The sequence below is a fragment of the Leucoraja erinacea genome, chromosome 9, assembly GCF_028641065.1.
Source record: "Leucoraja erinacea ecotype New England chromosome 9, Leri_hhj_1, whole genome shotgun sequence".
NCBI classification, from domain to species: Eukaryota; Metazoa; Chordata; class Chondrichthyes; order Rajiformes; family Rajidae; genus Leucoraja; species Leucoraja erinaceus.
Window position 1 is genome coordinate 39,146,140 of NC_073385.1, and position 19,180 is coordinate 39,165,319.

The 19,180-nt window shown below is 44.0% G+C and overlaps 1 protein-coding gene across 1 annotated transcript in view; it reads right to left on the reverse strand.

Moving 5' to 3' along the window:
- The window catches only part of akap6 (A kinase (PRKA) anchor protein 6), a 370,946-nt gene extending 352,919 nt beyond the window's left edge, over positions 1-18,027 (reverse strand). Inside the window, exon 1 of the mRNA XM_055640567.1 lies at positions 16,422-18,027. The gene's annotated coding sequence lies outside the window, so the exon portion shown is untranslated. The remainder of the gene's footprint in view (positions 1-16,421) is intronic.
- Between the last annotated feature and the right edge of the window lie 1,153 nt (positions 18,028-19,180).

Below are 19,180 nucleotides of genomic sequence, written 5' to 3' on the forward strand. Positions count from 1 at the left end.
CCGATATTAAGTCCGTTCCCCACGGTGGGGCCCAAGGTCAGTTCAAGGAGGCCTCCAGCTCCATCGATGATAGGCCGCAAAGCGACCGGAGACGCGACCCGGAAACATCGCGTCTCCGGCAAGGTAAGAAACTGAAAAAAAAGTTTCCCCCTCCCCACATAAAACAAACCAGAGAACATTTACACAAACTTATAAAACGCCCTAAAAATGGAAAAAACAAACAAAAACAGACTGTTATGGCAGGGCTGCCAATCGTTCGGCGCCCCTGATGTTCATACATCTTAGCCAGGCTCCTGCAAATTCTTCTCTAGCTTCCCACAATGTTCTTGAAAAGATCTGATCAGGCCTGAGAGATATATCTACCTTCATATGACTTAGGACGTCCTTGACTGTAAATACTGACTGCCCTCAAGACACTCCATGGTAAAAAAAACAAGGTCAAAAACTCAATGAGGACCATGTCCATCTCCCATGGCTCCACTGCTTTGGTTTTTGAGGGAGTCTATTCTCTCTATCATCACTCTTTTCCTTAATGGTACCAAGGTCTAAGCGGAAGCTCAGAGGGGATAGAGCCTTTTCTGTTGCTGCACCGGCACTCTGGAACACCTTGCCGCTGCAGATCAGACAGGCCCCTTCACTGTCCATCTTTAAATCCTCCCTAAAAACGCACTTTTATTCACTGGCTTTCGACACTGGCTGAGACATTGTTCCTGTTTTAGTGCTTTTAATGTCTTTTAATTTTTTACTGTTTTTATAGTCCTGTCGTCTTAATGGTTTTAGTAGTTTGTGATAACGTTTTGTTGATTTCCCATGTACAGCACTTTGTGGTAACTGATGTTGCCTAAAAGTGCTTTATAAATAAAGTTATTATTATTATTATTATTATTATTATAATGTACATAAAATCTCTTTGGATTTCCCTTAATATTATCTGCCAGAGCTATCTCCTACCCTCATTTTTGACCTCCTAATTTCCTTCTTCTGAATGCTCATCAGTTCCTGAAACTCCTCGATGGACACACTTGATCCCAGCTACCTATACCTGTCCCACGCCTCTCCTTCTTTTCCTGACCAGAGCCTCAATTTCTCTTGTCATCCAAGCTTCCTTACGCTCACTGTCCTTGCATTTCAGTCGAACAGGAACATACGTGCCCTGAACACTTGTCATCACACTTTTAAAAGCATTCCAATTTTCGAATGTTCCTTTGCCTGCAAACAACCTACACCAACCAACTTAAGAAAGTTCCTGTCTAATACCATCAAAGTTGGCCTTGCCCCAATTTAGAATTTATCTGAATTTAACTATCTTAAAACTAATAGAACTGGAGGTCTGTGACTAGTGGCATGCCTCGGGAATTAGTGCTGGGCCCCATTGCTGTTTGTGGTTTATATCAATGATTTGGATGAGAATGTAGAAGGCATGATTAGGAAGTTCTCAGATGGTCACTAGTTCCAATAGGGTTGCCCACCCACACCTCAGCCCTATGAAGTCGGATAGTATATAGAGTCAGGTCAGAGACTAACAATTGCGATTGAATGGCTCAAGCGGTTGTGAATTAATCCAAAATTGAGCAGGAAGGCTTGCTTTTCCGTTATGATGATAACCATTTCTGGCTAGAATATTAATGGAAAATTCAATCTACAGATTCACAATTAACTTGTATATATACAATTTCAGTGTACCAAAAATATGAAAGATATTTTGGAGTAACAGGTAGCTTGCAATGATTTATGCTTAAGGCATGAGTATAAAAAAAAGAGAAAGCTGGAAATCTGAAATAAAAATAGAAAGGCAAAAAACACTCAGCAGGTCAGGCAACGTTTTTAGCAAGAGAAATAAAATAGATGATTCAGGTCAAAGACCCCGAATAAGAATATCTGACCCTCCTAATGAAGATGTTCAACCTGAAATATTTATTCATTTTCCCTTTCCAAAGATGCTGTCATTCCAACATTTTCTGTCTATAATCTTTTAAACTGATTTTTATTAAAACTGCAAAATAGATACAGAGTAAAGCAAATGATCCCATTAGTTCAAGGCACACTGTCTAGAATGTTTATTTGAGAAGATATCTGGAACAATCGAGACTGAATACAAGTGCATTGAGAATATTTTATCAAATGCATGTCATAAATACTGTGTAGTGTTCAATAAAAACAAACAGATCGTCTTCGATATAAATTAATGTGCCAGAGAATTCCATTAGCTACAGACTATTATTCATCTTTCATTTGCAGCAGTTCATTGCACAGTATCATTGTGAAAGACCAGTTCCTCGGTAGATGAACTGCAACCTGCAGCTTGTATTACTTCAATTGACTGATTACACACTGTGCCCCAATGACCAGATCCCAGCTCTAAAATGTAATTCACGTCTTTGTATCGAGCCTATGTTCCACACATGTCACTGCTGTATTCATTTTTGTGGGACATAACTGGAATCAATAATTAAAGTAAGCAACTGAGCATTGGCAAAAATTGCATTGATTGTCAAAAGGTAGATCAAATTCAATAGATTTTTGAAGAAGTAATTATAATTGTAGGTAAGGATGCTTCCATGGCATTATTCAAACAGAATTCTAGAAGAACCCAATGTTTCCTCATTAAAGCCCTGTCCAACGGTACGAGTTCATTCCAAGAGTTGTCCCGAGTTTGCCCTGATTCGAACTCGGAGATTTACAGTAATGGCCACTCGTCGGTACTCAGGGCTCTCGTGGACATTTTTCATCATGTTGAAATATCTTCATGAGTCTTCCCGTGCTTACCTACCTTTAGCGAGTCTTCCCGAGTACCTGCCGTTAGCGCTAAGAGACGTCCCCGAGCTCCGACATAACCGCTACGTTCATTCTCCGTGCTTACCACGAGTTCGATTTTTTTTAAACTCGGGAGAGCTCTCGGGAAAGGGCTTTATGAGATTATTGGTTAAAATTAGCCCTGGATAACAAATTATTGACCCAGTTAAGTAATACATTTGGCAACCAAAACCAGAAAGTGGTATTAATGGGTAATTATTTAAAATGGAACAGAATGACTAATGGAGGTCCCACAGGGATGCTGGAAGTAAATATTTATATATTAACAACTTAGATAACACATCAAAGAGCCACAGGATTGATGGCACAATAAGATGTGTGGAAGGAAACATAACATTTCAAATGGACATTGACAAATTACACGAGTGGTTAAAACAAATTCTTGACCACAACCTTCCCATTTTCACACATGCTACTCACATTTTTTCCCTCAACAGGATACACATCTTCCCGTCGCATTCCAACCTATATTTCCAAACTTTTTATAGTTTTAATCATTTATTTCAAATAATTAACTGCCTTTCAGTGGGAGACTCTTGCAGCACTTTCCATTGATGATGTCACTGTGCCATCTCACAGACGTCCAATCACAATGAATGTCATTTACATTGACATCACAATGGAACAGGGATGGGAGATTGCGACCTTCACTTTTCCACAAATCAACCTGGCGTGCACAATCAAATAAGATCAAATAGAACAAGTTGTCCTCCCCCTCCCTCTCTATCCCCCTCACCCTCCCCCTCTCTACCCACTCCCCTCCCTCTCTACCCACTTACCGTCCCTCTCTACCCCCTCTTTCTCTACCACCACCCCTTCCCTCTCTACACCCTCCCTCTCTGCCCCCCTCCATCTCTGCCCCCCTCCCTCTCCGCCCCCCTCCCTTTCTGCCCCACCCCTCCTTCTCTGCCCCACCTCTCCCTCTCTACCCCCCTCCCTCTCTATTCTCCTCCCTCTCGAAATGGTGCAACAATAAGAACAAAAAGATTTTAAAACTAAATTCACCAAGCTGCAGGTGCTGGAAATCAGAAATAAAAACAGAAATCAGTTCTCTTTCCAAAGATGCCTAATGTGCTCAGTGTTTCGAGCATTTTCTATTTTATCCTAAACAGGTTTAGGTGAGCTAGTACAAAGAAAAAAGACTGAAAGGGTTAATGCGATGTTCGTCTTCATAACGTAATAATATTTCTAGGAACAGCACAGTGGCACAACTGGTATAGCTGTTGCTTCACAGTGCCAGAGAGTTCGGTTCAATCCTGACCTTGGTTCTCTGTGTGGAGTTTGTATGTTCTCCCTTTGACTGCGTGGGTTTGTAAGTTAATTGGTCTCAGTAAATTGCCCCGCTTCATAAATCCATAAGTGTTAGGAGTAGAATTAGGCCATTTGACTCATCAAGTCTACTCTGCCATTCAATCATGGCTGATCTATCTCTCCCTCCTAACCCTATTCACCTGCCTTCTCCCTCTGACACCCGTACTAATCAAGAATCTACCTATAAATATATCCACTGACTTGGCCTCCAGTCTTCTGTGGCAAAGAATTCCACAGATTCATCACCCTCTGACTAAAGAAAGTGGAATAAGGTAGAGCTAGGGTGAACGGGTGATCAATGCTCGCCGTGGACTCGGTGGGACAAAGGTCCTGTTTCCCCATGCTGTATCTCTAATCCAAACTAAACTGTACAAAACGTTGATCAATCTGGAGTATTATTGTCAGTTCTGGCCTTCAGATCTGGGATTTTTTCTCGTACACTAAAGAGCAGAATGGTTAATGGTACATCTGAGTGACTGAATTGTTCTGGATGGTATCTGTATTTGGCTCATATCTTTCTAAGCCTATTCTATCCATGTACCTGTCCAAATGTATTTTAAACATCATGATAGCATCTGCCTAAACTACCTCCTCTGACCGCTCATTCCATATACCCACCACCCTGTGTAAAAAAGTTGCCCCTCATGTTCCTATTAAAAATGTGTCACCTCACCTGAAACCTATGTCCTCTGGTTCTTGATTCCGTTACTATGGGTAAAACCTATCTATTACCCTATCTATTCCTTTCATTATCTTATTCATTATCCTGATATGCCCTTGAGTCCTGGTAACATCCTCGTAAATCTTCTCTGCACCTTTTCCAGTGTAACAACATCTTTCCCACGGAAGATAGACACAAAAAGCTCGAGTAACTCAGCGGGACAGGCAGCATCTCTGGAGAGAAGGAATGGGTGATGTTTCGGGTCAGGACCCTTCTTCAGACTGGTTAGGGATAAGGGAAACGATATATATACACGGTGATGTGGAGAAATAAAGAACAATGAATGAAAGATATACAAAAAAGCAACAATGATAAGGGTAACAGGCCATTGTAAGCTTTCCGTAAGGTGAAAAAGAGAAGCTAATGCGACTTGGGTGGTGGAGGGAATAGAGAGAGAGAGAGGAAATGCAGAGGCTACTTGAAGTGTGAGAAATCAATATTCATACTACTGGGCTGTAAGCTGCCCAAGCGAAATATGAGTTGCTGTTCCTCCAATTTGCGTTTAGCCTCACTCTGACAATGCAGGAGATCTAGGGCAGAAAGGTCTGTGTAGCAATGGGAAGGAGAATTAAAGTGTCCAGCAACCGGGAGATCAGGTTGGTTCAGGCGGGCTGAGTGAAGATGTTCCGCGAAACGATCGCCCAGTCGCATTTGGTCACGCCGATGTATAAGAGTTCACATCTTGAACAACGGATACAGTGGAAGAGGTTGGAGGAGGTGCAAGTGAACCTCTGCCTAACCTGAAAGGACTGTCGGGGTCCCTGGACAGAGTAGAGGGAGGAGCTACAGCTATAACAGGTGTTGCATCTTCCCTCTTGCAGGGGAAGGTACCTGGGGAGGGGGTGGTTTGGGTGGGAATGGATGAGTTAACCAGGGAATTGCGGAGGGAATGGTTTCTGAGGAAGGCGGGAAGGGGTTGAGATGGGGATACGTGGCAAGTGGTGGGATAAATCTCTACCGGAATATATAAAAATGTGACCATTAGTGCGTCGTTTCTTCGGGTAGATTTGATCTCTGGAACTCTCTGGTTCTCTGGAACTCTCTGCCACAGAAGGTAGTTGAGGCCAGTTCATTAGCTATATTTAAGAGGGTTAGATGTGGCCTTTGTGGCTAAAGGGTTCAGGGGGTATGGAGAGAAGGCAGGTACAGGATACTGAGTTGGATGATCAGCCATGATCATATTGAATGGCGGTGCAGGCTCGAAGGGCCGAATGGCCTACTCCTGCACCTATTTTCTATGTTTCTATCACACACACACGCGCGCGCTATCAGAGTTTTATAGTTATAGGGATAAGATAGATGTCATTGTTTTAGCTGTAGGAACCATATGTCATATTTCCAAGTTTACCAGGTACAATACAAAACTAAGTAGATTATGAGGATGGAGAAGGATATTAAGAGACTTCAAGGGGTTATGGACAAGCTGGGTGATTGGGTAATGGAATGTATCACATGGACAAATATGGAGTTATCAACTCTGTTGCATGTAAAGGAAAAGCAGAGTACTCGTTAAATGATGGGATATTGGGTATTGCTGATTTCAAAACGATATTAGAATGCTTGCACACATGTCACGAGCAAGCAATTAAGAGGACAAATGCGAATGTCATATTTGTTATGACAGTTTGATTCCAGGAATCAAGGATTTGTCCAGAGCCTTGATGAGGCTGTACACAGTTGCAGTTACAGTTTGGGATTTCTTACCTAAGAAAGGATGGACTTTGCCAGGGGGGAGTTCTGTGAAGATTTGTTGAACAATTCTTGGAATGGAAAGTTTATATTAGGAGAGGTTCCGTGGACTGGGTCTGTATTCTCTCGAGCTTCAAAGAATGAGAGATCTCATCGGAACTTACAACATTCTTAAAGACAGGCTGGAGCCAGAGAGAACGTTTTACCTGACAAGAGTACAAGTCCACAGGATGCGGTTTCAGTTTAAAGGATAGGTCATTTAGAACTAATTGGTGGAGAAATTTCTTCATTCAGTGCAGGATGAAATTCTTATCCTCAGAGGATGGTGGATGGTCATTCAAAACAGAGATCAATAAGTTACTTGACATTGAGATAATTAAGGGATAGTGCTGTTGATCTGTCATGAACCTCGATGAACGGTGGATCAGGCCGGATGGGGTCTGCTACTTAACATGCCTTAACGAGTACCCTCTGGTGCCATCTGATAAAAACTGCCACAAAGTGATTTGAGAGACGTCATGGTGCATATCAATTCCAGCCACCGTTACAGGCTGGAATTCATTACCTATCAACCATCATAACAGGTCCATAGCAGACACCATCTCCTCCTTAGCCCTACGGTCATCCCCAGAACATCAAGATAACAACGATGTCAAGCTCCCATTTATTGACTTTGCCTTCAACACCATAATTTCAACCATTCTCATCTCCAAAATCCTGATCTAGGATTGAGCACCCACTTCTGCAACTGGACCTTCACTTCCTGACCAATAGAACACAATCAGTAAGTTCAGGCAACAAAACATTCTCCACATCAGTGCCCCACAAAGCTGTGTCTTCAGCCCTTTATTATACTCCCTACATACTCATGGCTGTGCAGCCAAATTCTACTCCATTTATACATACCACCGTAGTGAATCGAACTATGACTAGATAGAGTACAGGAAGTGACAGAGAGGTTAGTAGCCTGTGTCAAGACAATAACCTCTCCCTCAATGCCAACAAAACAAAGGTGCTATTCATTGTCTTCAGAAAGTGGGATGGAGTACACGCTCCAGTCTGCATCGGTAATGTTGAAATGAGATTGTCAAAAGCTTCAAATTCAAAGGCAGAAATATAACCAACAATATGTTTAAGAAGGAACTGCAGATGCTGGAAAATCGAAGGTACACAAAAATGCTGGAGAAACTCAGCGGGTGCAGCAGCATCTATGGAGCGAAGGAAATAGGCAACGTTTCGGGCCAAAACCCTTCTTCAGACTGATGGGGGGGGGTGGGGGACTGGACGCGTGGAGAAGAAAGGAAAAAGGAGGAGGAGCCTGAAGGCTGAGGGCTGAGGGAGAGATAGGAATGGGAGGAGACAGCAAGGGCTAACAAAATTGGGAGAATTCAATGTTCATGCCCCCAGGATGCAGACTGCCCAAGCGGAATATGAGGTGCTGTTCCTCCAATTTCTGGTGTTGCTCGCTCTCGCCAAGGAGGAGACCCAGGACAGAGAGGTCGGATACGGAATGGGGGGGGGGGGGAGTTGAAGTGCTGAGCGACCGGGAGGTCAGGTTGGTTAATGCGGACCAACAATATGTCCTGGTTCAACCAGATTGACGTCATGGCCTAGAAAGCACATGAACACCTCAACTTCCTCAGAAGACAAAGGAAATTCAGCATGCTTTTTGATTGATTGAAAGACACAGAATGAAAATCACCCCATTGCCCAATTGACTGACAAACTCATACATCTTTGGGATGTGGGAGGAAACTGGAGAACCCAGAGTGAACACCCAGTCACAGAGAGAATGTACAAACTCCACACAGACAGCACCCGAGTTCAAGAATAAACCAGGGTCTCGCATTGCAATGCATCAGCTCTACGAGCTGCACCGCTGTGCCACCCCCGTCTCCAATGACTCTTACTTATTTCTACAGATGTACTTTTGAAAGCATCCTATTGGGGTGCATCACAGCATAGTTTTGCAACCGTTCTGCCCAAGATTGCAAGAAAATGCCGAGTTGAGGATGTAGCTCAGTCCATCGCACAAACCAGCATCCCCCCTTCAACCCAATCTATACTTCATGCTGCCTCTGTGCAGCAGCTAACATAATCATGGACCACTCACACTCTGGTCTTTCTCGTTTCTACTCACTCCCATTTGGCAGAAAGTACAAAAGCTTCAAAGCACATAACACTAGATTCAAGAACAACTTATTTTTACTGTTATCAGACTCGAGTGGACCTTCCATCTGCTGAGGATGTAGTCCTGATTTAACAATCATCCTCATTGCTGTCCTTGCACTTTCTTCTCTGCACTTCTGTACCCGCATCAGTATATTCTACACCGTTTCCATTCTTTTTTTGCACTACCTGTTGTACCCGTGTATGGCATGATTGTACTTATGTATAGTATGATCTGTCTGGATAGCATGCAAATTAATGTTTTTTGTTGTATCTTGGTACACATGATAATAATAAACCAATAAACCTTGCCTTTATCAATCAATCAATCAATCATTTTTTATTTATATAGCACGCGTTGAAACCAAAGTGCTGTACATAAAAACATTTTGGGTTTCCATACATCTTGGTTCTTGGTTCTTGATTTCTTAGTCCTCCAAAATATTCCAAATAGAATTTAAACTGGAGGTGGTGAAGGGAGGGCTTTAAGCCAGAAAGGGTTATTGGGAAGAAAGAGCTACTTTAAATTTAGTTGCATCTGGTTGGGTAACTATAGTTGGGTGGAGATTATTCCATGCTTTAATTGTGCGGGGGAAGAACGAATTGCTGTACATATCTGTCTTTGTAGCTGGGATCACAAATGGGATCGAATACCCTCGTCTGCTCCTGATCGGTTTGGGTTTGGTTGTAGGACGTAGTCTATGTCGAGCTGACCATTTAACATTTTGTAAAAACAGGTCAAACTGTGAGCTTCACGTCTGTCTTGGAGGGGGTTCCACCCCAGAGAATTCAGAGAAATCATCCATAGAAATAAAAAGAAAAAAGAAAAACACAACACACTATACAATTTAACATGAACTTCCCCCCACAGCGGAATCAACATTTTCTACTGTGAGGGAAGGCAATAAAAAGTCCAGTCCTTTTCCTCCATGTTCACCCGTGGTCGGGGCCTATTTGAGGCCTCCGCAGTCGCCGCAGAGGTGGCCCGATGTTTCAGGCCCTCTCGCCGGGATGATGTAGCTCCGGCTTCGGAGAGAACACTCTGAGCGGCTTGGAGTTCAGAATCGGCCACTTCCTACCGGAGACCACGGCTCCCGATATTTTCTATCTCAAGTCCCGGGATTGTTGCTTAAGAGGGGGGGTGGGGGGGCTTTACTGAAATCCATTTGCACAATGTCTACAGCTTTCCCCCCATCAACCTTCTTGGCTGCTTGAACCTTATCAGCCTACTCCCTATAAAATCCAGGCATTCTCGCCAGCGGGGAGAGGGCTTCAATGGAATTTAGTTAGGCTGCATTTTGAAGTATAGTGCGCAATTCTGCTGCCCCATTACAGGAAAGATGTGGAGGCTTTCATACAGGTGCAGCGGAGGTTTACCAGAAAGATGCCTGGATTAAGGGGTTGTTAGCCTCAGGGAGAAGTTGGACAGGCTTGGATTGCTTTCTCTGGAACTCCGGAGGTTACAAGGAGACATGATATAAAATTATGGGAGGCATAGATAGGGTAGACATTCAGAACCTTTTTTCCACAGGATGGAAATATCAAATACTAGGAGACATAGGTTTAAGGTGAGGGTTAAAAAATTAAAGTAGTTGTGCAGCCAAGTTTTTTTTTACAGTGTCGAGGGCCTGGAATACGCTGCTAGGGGTGGTAGTTGCAGCAGATATATTAGTGGCATTTAAAAGATTTTTGGATAAGCATATGGATATGCAGGAAATGGGGGGATATGGGTTATGTGCAGGCATAAAAGAGATGATCTTGGCGTCATGTTTGGTACAGACATTGTAGGCCGAAGGGCCTGTTATTGTGCATCACTGTTCTATGTTTTGTATCTAGCACCGTTTGGGTGAGGCACACTATTAGTCACAGACCTTCAGTCCGGAAACCAAGCTTCCACCACCACCCTCTGCTTCCTTCCATTAAACCAATTCTCTATCAAGGCAGCTAGCTCTCCATCGATGTAATGCGATCTAATCTTCCAGGGTATCTTACCTTATGCAAGGCTTTACTGATATCGATTTGGACAATGTCTACAGCTTGCCCTCAGCAACCTTCTTGGTTACTTCTTTAAAAACAACATCAAATTCGTGAGACATAATCTCACAAGAGCCTCAATTTCTATCATCCAAGCTTCCTTACTCCCACCTGCCTTGCCCTACCCCTTAACAGGAACATGCTTTGCTTTGAACTCTCACCATCCCAGTTTTAAAAGCATCCTACTTTCCAGATGTCCCTTTGCCTGCAAACAATCTAGTCGAATTAAATTCAGAATTTAATTTGTGAACCAGTTCTGTTTTATCGAGAACTTTTTCAAAGCTAATCGAACGGTGGCCGCTGGTCTCAAAAGGCTTGCCATTGACACTTCAATCACTTGCCCTTCCCAATTTACTAAGTGTAGGTCAAACATAGCCTTCTCCCTTATAGGGCCCTCTACTTATTGGCTAAGGAAACTGTGTTCCTGAACACATTTGATAAAATCCACCCCATCCATCGCTTGACACTATGGTAATCCCAGTCTATTTGGGAAGGTTAAAATCTTCTACAATAATGACCTTATTAGTCTTTCAGCTACCTGCAATGTCTCAACATTTTTGTTAATCTAATTTCAATTGACTATTTGGGGGGCTATAGTACACTCCCAACAAGGTGATCATCCCCTTTTTATTTCTCAGCTCCATCCGTAAACTGTAGCTTCACTGGACGAAGCATCAGCAATGACGTTTTTCCTTTCACTTTATTTAGCTATCCAACCAATTGCTATTACAATAACTTATGGCTACATTAATGAATGGATTTGCTCTTGTTACAAAAATAAAAATTGCTGGGAGGCCGGTCAGCGTCTGACAAGGAAAAAGTGGGTTAATGTTTCAGGACATTTCATCAGAAACTACCAGCATCATCAGTTTTTTGCCTTTCAATTTGGTATTCTCTTTACTAACCACACAGCAAATTCTATTCTCAACAGGATAAATAATTACAACACACATATTAAGAGAAAATGCATACTCCATGTTCAGAATTTGGAGAGCTCACTGAGTGTGTTGGGTCATAAGGCTTAAAGTCATTGGAATTGAATGTAGAATGAATCATCATTGTAATGTGTAATGAATCATAATTTTCTATCAACTGATGTATTTCTGGGAAAATCGGGTATGGATCGGCCTATTGGGAAATGTGAGAAGGTACAATTGAGATTAAGCAAAAATAGAGAATGCTATCAGTTCAATCTCTATTATACTAAACTCTTCCCTTTGTTCTCAACATTCTAAATGTCTGTGTGAGCCAGGGTTGTGTTGGCTTTCTTTTAATCTCCTTAATTTGTATATTCTTCCAAACGCTTGGCCACAGCCTTCCCATTTTCACACATGCTACTCACATTTTCTCCCCCACATTTCAACCTATATTTCTCAAGTTATTAACCTTTTAAAAACAGCTTCAAAATATTAAAGTTTTTAAAGTTCTAATTTTTTTTTTAAATGACGACTGATGTCACAATACATTCACACGCTCCGGGCGCAAGGGGCACTGCAGCATTACACCCCGCTCGGCCCAGCTGGGATCCCTCGCCCTCTCCATATCTACCCTCCCTCCCCCCCACTCTACTCCCCTCTCCCTAACCCCCTCCCCTCTCTGCCCCTCTCCCCCCCTCACCTCCCTCTCGCTCTCTACCCCCTCCAGCACTCCAACCCGCTCGGCCCCACACGCTCGGCTCCGCGCACACAAGGAGGGCTCCAAGCACTGGATTCGGGATGAGGGGCCTGGACGCGCTGGAGCTCCAGTGAGATGTGACCGCCGAGATCAACACCTCCGGGCTGCGGGTCTGTGGAGCGGAGCGGGTGGCGCCGTCTTTAACATCGGGAGCCTGGGAGCTCCAACCCGGTGCGTGCGTCCCTGTCGGCTTCGGAAGCCGACAATCCCCTGCTAGGAAGCGGCCATTCCAGGTGGCCCAGCCACTGTGAGGACTCTCCCGACGCCGGGGCAACTCCACCCGGCCAGAACGGCCAGGAACATCGGGCCTCCGTAGAGGCAATAGCGGTGGCCTCAAATAGGCCTGACTTCTGGGAGAACTGGGGTTGGGGACTGGACTTTGTGCCTTCCCCCACAGTGGTAACCATTGTGGGGGGATGATTTTTCTGTGTGTAGTTACTATGTTACTCTGTGTCCAAGATGGCTGTCGGAAGAGAGAGTGGACGCTGTCGCGCTTTTGCTGCCGCTGCTCTCTCTTTACATTGTGTTTTTTGATTTTTTTTTGATTTTGTGTCTTTGGAGCGATTTCTATCTTTAATTTGTATATTGATGATGTCCTTATTATTTCTTTTTCTCCGACTATATGTTTTTTTTCTCTTCTATTAATCTTTGTAAGGTGTCCTTGAGATTTGAAAGGCGCCCGAAAATAAAATTTATTATTATTGTAATTATCATGGAGAGTTACACCCCAACCCTTTGCAAAGGACCGATTCCTCAACCCAACTTCATCTCCCTCGATGTGCTCACCTTCGCTGGCAGCGGCCGGCATCCCAGCAGGCATCAATATCCCCAACTACGATGACATCCGTCAGACGGTGGGGTTTACAAACGTCTCACTCGGTAATGTGTTGGCAGTGGCCTACTACACCCAGAAGGCCAAACTCACCTTCCTGGAGGAACATGACAAGGACCAGTACATCAAAGTGGAAAGGCCCCTCCCTCAAAGTCCATGTTGGCCTTCACGAGCTGCTGGGTCACAGCAGCGGGAAGCTCTTCGTCCAGGACAGGGGTCTCGAAACGATGGCCCACGGGCCACATCCGGCCTGCAGCAAGATTTTATCCGGCCCGCAGCAAGCTCAGCGCAGGACTGAGTGTATGTTCGGTAGGCGTCGAGTCGATTCGAGTCTGCGAGCGCAGCGTCCCGGAGCTGCTCTTAGTGTTGTTACGGGTAGGTCCCTCGAATTGTCAGAGCTGAGACATCACAGGGCCATTGTGAAGAAGGGTGCAATGGGGTTGGGGGGTTGTTCAGCGGCGGTGGTCAGAATGGGTCGGCGGTGCATTATAAAGTGCGATCGTTCCTCCTTGCCTCTATCTCTCTCTGCCTCTCTCTCTCTCTCTCTGCCTCTCTCTCTTGCTGCCTTCTCTCTCTCTGTCTCCCTCTCTGCCTCTGCCCTCTGTATCTGCCCCCTGTATCTGCCCTCTGTCTCTGCCCTCTGTCTCTGCCCCCTTCTCTCTGCCCCCACTCTTCCCTCTCTACCCCCACCCTCCCTCTCTACCACCACCCTCTCTAACCCCCTCCCTCTCTAGGGAGTGGTGAGTATTGGGACCTATGGGTGAGCGGTGGAGTATTGCATTTCGGGACCAGCCCTCCCCTGTGATACCGCGCTCCCCCCCTAGCCCTCACTCTGTACCACCCTCACCCTCTCTACCCCTCTACCCCCTCCCCCTCCCTCTCTACCCCATTCACCCTCTCCCTATCTGCAACCCTCCCTCTCTAGCCGTGCCTGTGCAGTTGGGGACTATGCGTGAGCGGATAGGGCGGGGGATGGGGGCAAAAGGAGTGAATTAATAATATTAATATATCAACGGGGAGGTGGTAGTGTGTGTGTGGCGGGTGGTTTGGGTGTGTGTGCGTGTGTGTGTGTGTGTGACGCCGCAGGCCGCCGCCCCCCCCCCCCCCCCCGCCCCACTACCACCCCCACCACCGCAAGCCAACGGCTCCCACTTGGTCTAGTTATTACTAAAATTGTCCTGGTAGTTCCAAATATTTAATCAAATACACCCCTTGCTCACACACCTCACCTGAAGCATCAACTTCAAATGTGTGCGCCTCACCTTGCATATTATACCCCATTCTATCACTAGGTCCTTGATCCAATTACTTTTCCTGAGACCAATAATAAATGTGATAAAAATGTCAATTACATTTTACCAAATTGTTCGGGTTAAGGAAAACATAATTGCTATTTTGAAAATTATCATGGTTTGTTAACTTTCCATATAAGATGAAACATTATGTGCTGAGTAAAACATTAATTAGCCTGTAATTCAGAAATGCATTACATTTGACCCATTTACAGCTCTTACAGTACTTATTTGAATGCATTTGCTCCTCCAAAAATATTTTTCATTTAAACGCATGCACGCATTTCATATTCTGGGTATCCATTGCAGCCCCACCTACTAAGTACAATGTAATCTACGTTCATATGCCAACATACACATTTGAAGAAACTAATAATTTTCTTCATTAATACAGTATACATAATACAACCCATGTCCTGCATTTGTTCTCCTAAAAGTGTCATTTTATAATGCTGAATTGCTTTATCCTTTTAAACTGAATTTATTCTGATCAAGGTATAATTCTTTTTATCCAGTTATCCATTTTAATGAGACCATCTGTAAGGTTCCCCATAATTTGCACAAGAAACCGCCCAATCCAGCATGAGCAAACAGTTCAACAGATGAGAGTCGAGATCGAAGCACAACAGCAGGTCCCTAATGGTTAACCCACCGGCTGCATTTGAGGCACAGTACCTCAGCTGTCTCCTCGGATGTCACGCCCTTCCCAGCAGCCACTGCATCACAATCACTGTCTCAGATTGAGGCCGGCTCCTCTCCAATTACTACTACAAAAAAATTTACAACCAACCAGGAAAGCAAGGAAGGACCGTCCAACAATAAACACAATGCACTTTAAAAATATTTCTAATGGAAATCAGCATTTTATCTCTGTAATCGCAATGTCACATACGAAAATATTCTGTGTTGAGGTGAATAACAAATGCATAATCATAATGACGAGAAATGTCATCATATCACCCATGGCACGGATGAAAGGGAAAATGATTAACTTAATCAAGCATCCCTCCTGTTCCAGCCAGATGAGACCCAAAAAAGGCAGGAAAATATTTATGTGCTCATTTACTGTCTTTACATGCCTTTCATTTCATAAAATGCCTCCATTTTGTCTAGAAGTGCTTCCTTCTCACATTAAATATTAACAATATCATGAACATTTATCCATCAAACTATAGCTCTAGGTTTAGCAGATGAAGAAACACATTTGCCTTACTTTAGTAGAATCTCTTAAGTATCTATTTCTATCATTTAAACACAGATCCTTCGGAACAAAACTATAATATGAATTTTTAATCCCTTAAAATGATTAGCTCTACATTTAATTTAAATGGCAAAATCTGCATTAACTAATGTAGAAATTAATGCCATTGAAAAGTAGTTAAAAGCAAATTAGAATTATGTTCTCAGCGATAGGATAAATTTACAACTAATGACAGTGTTGACAATCAAACAGTAGGCCCTTTAGTATATTGCAAGCTTATGCCCACGCTAGTCCCCGAACAATACATGATTCTGCAAGTGTGTGAAAACAACGCCTTAATTATATGTCATTAATAATGCAGTTACATAGTGCAACATATTTAACCTTATTATTTTGTTATTTGCAAATTCAGCTAAGCCATGTTTTCTCAAAAACACAACTAAAAGTTAGAAAAAAATGTTTAAAGGCAAATGTCTATGCACCAGAAGCCTAGGCCTTCTTATTCCGATCTGCAGAGTACACTGTATTGATGCAGCAGCCCCCTCGTGCGATTTGAATAATGCCAAACGCAAAGAAGAAAGTCTGTGTAGGCATTTTTCTTACACCACACCAGTGTTCAATTCAGGTCTATGTCTATCACCAGTTGTTATTTTTAAAAAGGAAGTCTAATGATAACGAACTTACCTTTTCCCTTTATGCCATCTTCCTTTCGGTTTGTTCACATCTGTAGGATGCGCTAGGAGGTGCCTGGTTTGACCTGCTGCATGCTGCTATGACATCAGTCAGATGATACAGCTCACTATGGGACAGACTGCTGTTGCTATAGCAACTGAGATGTGCTGTGAATTTCTACCGCACGCCCAATGGCTCTGAGAAGGTCGTCCCTCAATGTGGTGACAGAAATTGGCTACAAACGACAGTTTTCTAGAAAAGGAGAAAACTAAGTATGATCTGCTTTACAGCAGCAGGCTTTCAGCAAGTCAGAACATTTCCTATGGAGCATATGTAGAAAAAGGGCAGTACTGAAGCAGGAGCGTGCAGTCTGCCTCCTTTCAGACAACGGAACGGATTTAAAAGGAACATTTTGTTAATTAACAAAATCCAATTATTCTCCAAGAGATTAGGGGTTACATATTAACAGTTGTCTCCGTGCAATAAATCAGCAAAAGGACAGATGATTTTATGCACAATTGAAAATAAAATTGAGTAAGTACATAAACAACGGAAGGGTGTTGGCCTGGAAGTAGCTTTAGCACTGCATATACACAGACAATTCCAAATTGACATTCTGCAAGGAACTGGGGTGCCTGTCATCTAAAAGTATAAAGTAGTGCCCAGTGACACACATGGGTCCTTATAATAATTTTGGTGAAATGTTTGGAAGACCAGGTTCCGTACTACCTCTATTAATGACACTGAAGAAGGCATTGTCAGGAGAAGCAGGGGTGTTGATCACTATGATATAACCCATTAAGTTTAGCACAACAAACCATGGTCACTTCCAAGGCCTCTCAATATTTCACCAATTAGAATAAATAAACTGCATCGTCCCATCAACTCGAGTTGAGTCAAGTTTATTGTCATTTGCATTAGGATGAGTTACACTGAAACAATGGAAAGCGTGCTTGCTGCAGCATCATACCAAACAAACATACTAATGACAGTACTAGAAGTGGTCCAGTGTGTCTTTGCTGAGGTAGGATTAGGGTTTTCCAGGTTGGTTATAGTTCAAGAACCTGATAGTTATAGGAAAGTAGCTGTCCCCGAACCTGGTGATGAGGCTTCTGTACCTCCTGCCAATGGTGGCAGCAAGAATTGAGTATGCCCCAGATGGTGGGGAATTCATGATTATAGAACATAGAACAGTACCGCACAGGCCCTTCGGCCCACAATGTTTGTGCCGAGCATGATGCCTAGCTGAACTGATCTCATCTGCATGCACATGATCCATGACCCTCTCTTCCCTGTACTTCCATATTCCTACCAAAAAGCCCCTTAAATGCCACTATTGTAACTGCCTCCACCACCAACCCTGGCAATACGTCCCAGACCCCACCATCCTCTGTGCAAAAAATTTGCCCCGTACTAACTGTTGTCACACCATTAAACTTCCCCCTCTCACCTTATAGCTATGCTCTCCAGTGTTGGACATTTCCACCCTGGGAAAAATGTTCTGGCTGAAAGATTTAAGAGAGACTAGACCAGGTGCAGACCCATTGGGCCCGTCCCCCCCAAGGCAATATTCCACCACTGACCCATAGCCCCCAATTACGCAGGCGCGGCTGAGGGGTTCTCGTTGTGATGGTAGATATCTGGTTTGTGACGCAAATCACAGCACACCTTCCTCCAACTGCGCCTCACCATCCTTCTTCTTACTTCCATCCTCCTCCATTCCCCCTCATCCCCAGCACTCTCTCCCCCTCCTCTTCACCCTCCCTCTTCTTTCCCATCCCCTACTCCCCTCCCCCACTCCCTACCTCACCTCCCCCCTATCCCACCACTCTCTCTCCTCACCTCCCCCACTGCTCTCCTCTCCCTCCATACCCCACTCCTTACCGCCCCCACTCCTCTCCCTCTATCCCCCCTCCCTCTTCCCCCCACTCTCCCACTCCACTTCCCCCCCCTCATCCCACCCTACTCCCCTCCCCCTTTCCCCCTGTTCCCCCACTCCTCATCTCCCCCTATATCTCCCCCCCCCCCCCACACAATGAAAATCGTTTTTTTCTTTAAAATAACCTAAATACAATGTAAGCTATTAATGAAAACGGAAGGATTTGATTTAAATCGTGTTTTTGAAAATCGCGATTTTTTAATGTAAATGCGATTCGGGATCCCATTGTGACGTCGAACGCAGCTTACTGGCAGGGCAAGTGGAAAAGTGGTTTGAAAGGTGATTTTTGTAACATTTAAATGTCAATAACGTAAAATATGCCATCAATCTGAACGAAACGCGTTTCATTTACATCACAGGACAAAGGTCATAAGGTTGGTCAACAATTGTAGCTCTATCGTGTACCGTTTGGGCGGGGTTTTGGAATCTCAACGCACGCATACATACAAACAAGATAAGACTTTTAGTAATATACTAGACTAAGTGGGACCCGTTGGGTTCCAGCATCACACGGGAGGGCAGGTCACCCAACCCAATATTCCACCTCTCCACCAATTCCAATATTGCTCGCCAGTTGAGGGGATGTGGGAGGGCTTTATGTTGCTCTATTAAAGGTGTTGTGGACCGAAGGTACTGGTTTCCAGAGGGCAAGTATAGACATTGTGGGCCAAATGGATTCTTGGGCTGGCAGCTCAGTTACTGAGGCCTGGCAGTACAGTCACTCGGACCTGGCAGGCTGGCAGCTGAGAAACTGCCATAAATTCTGCCCTAAACAGATGACAGACTTTGAGAGAGAAGGGGGAGAGGGTGGACTGAATGGATTATTGGGCTG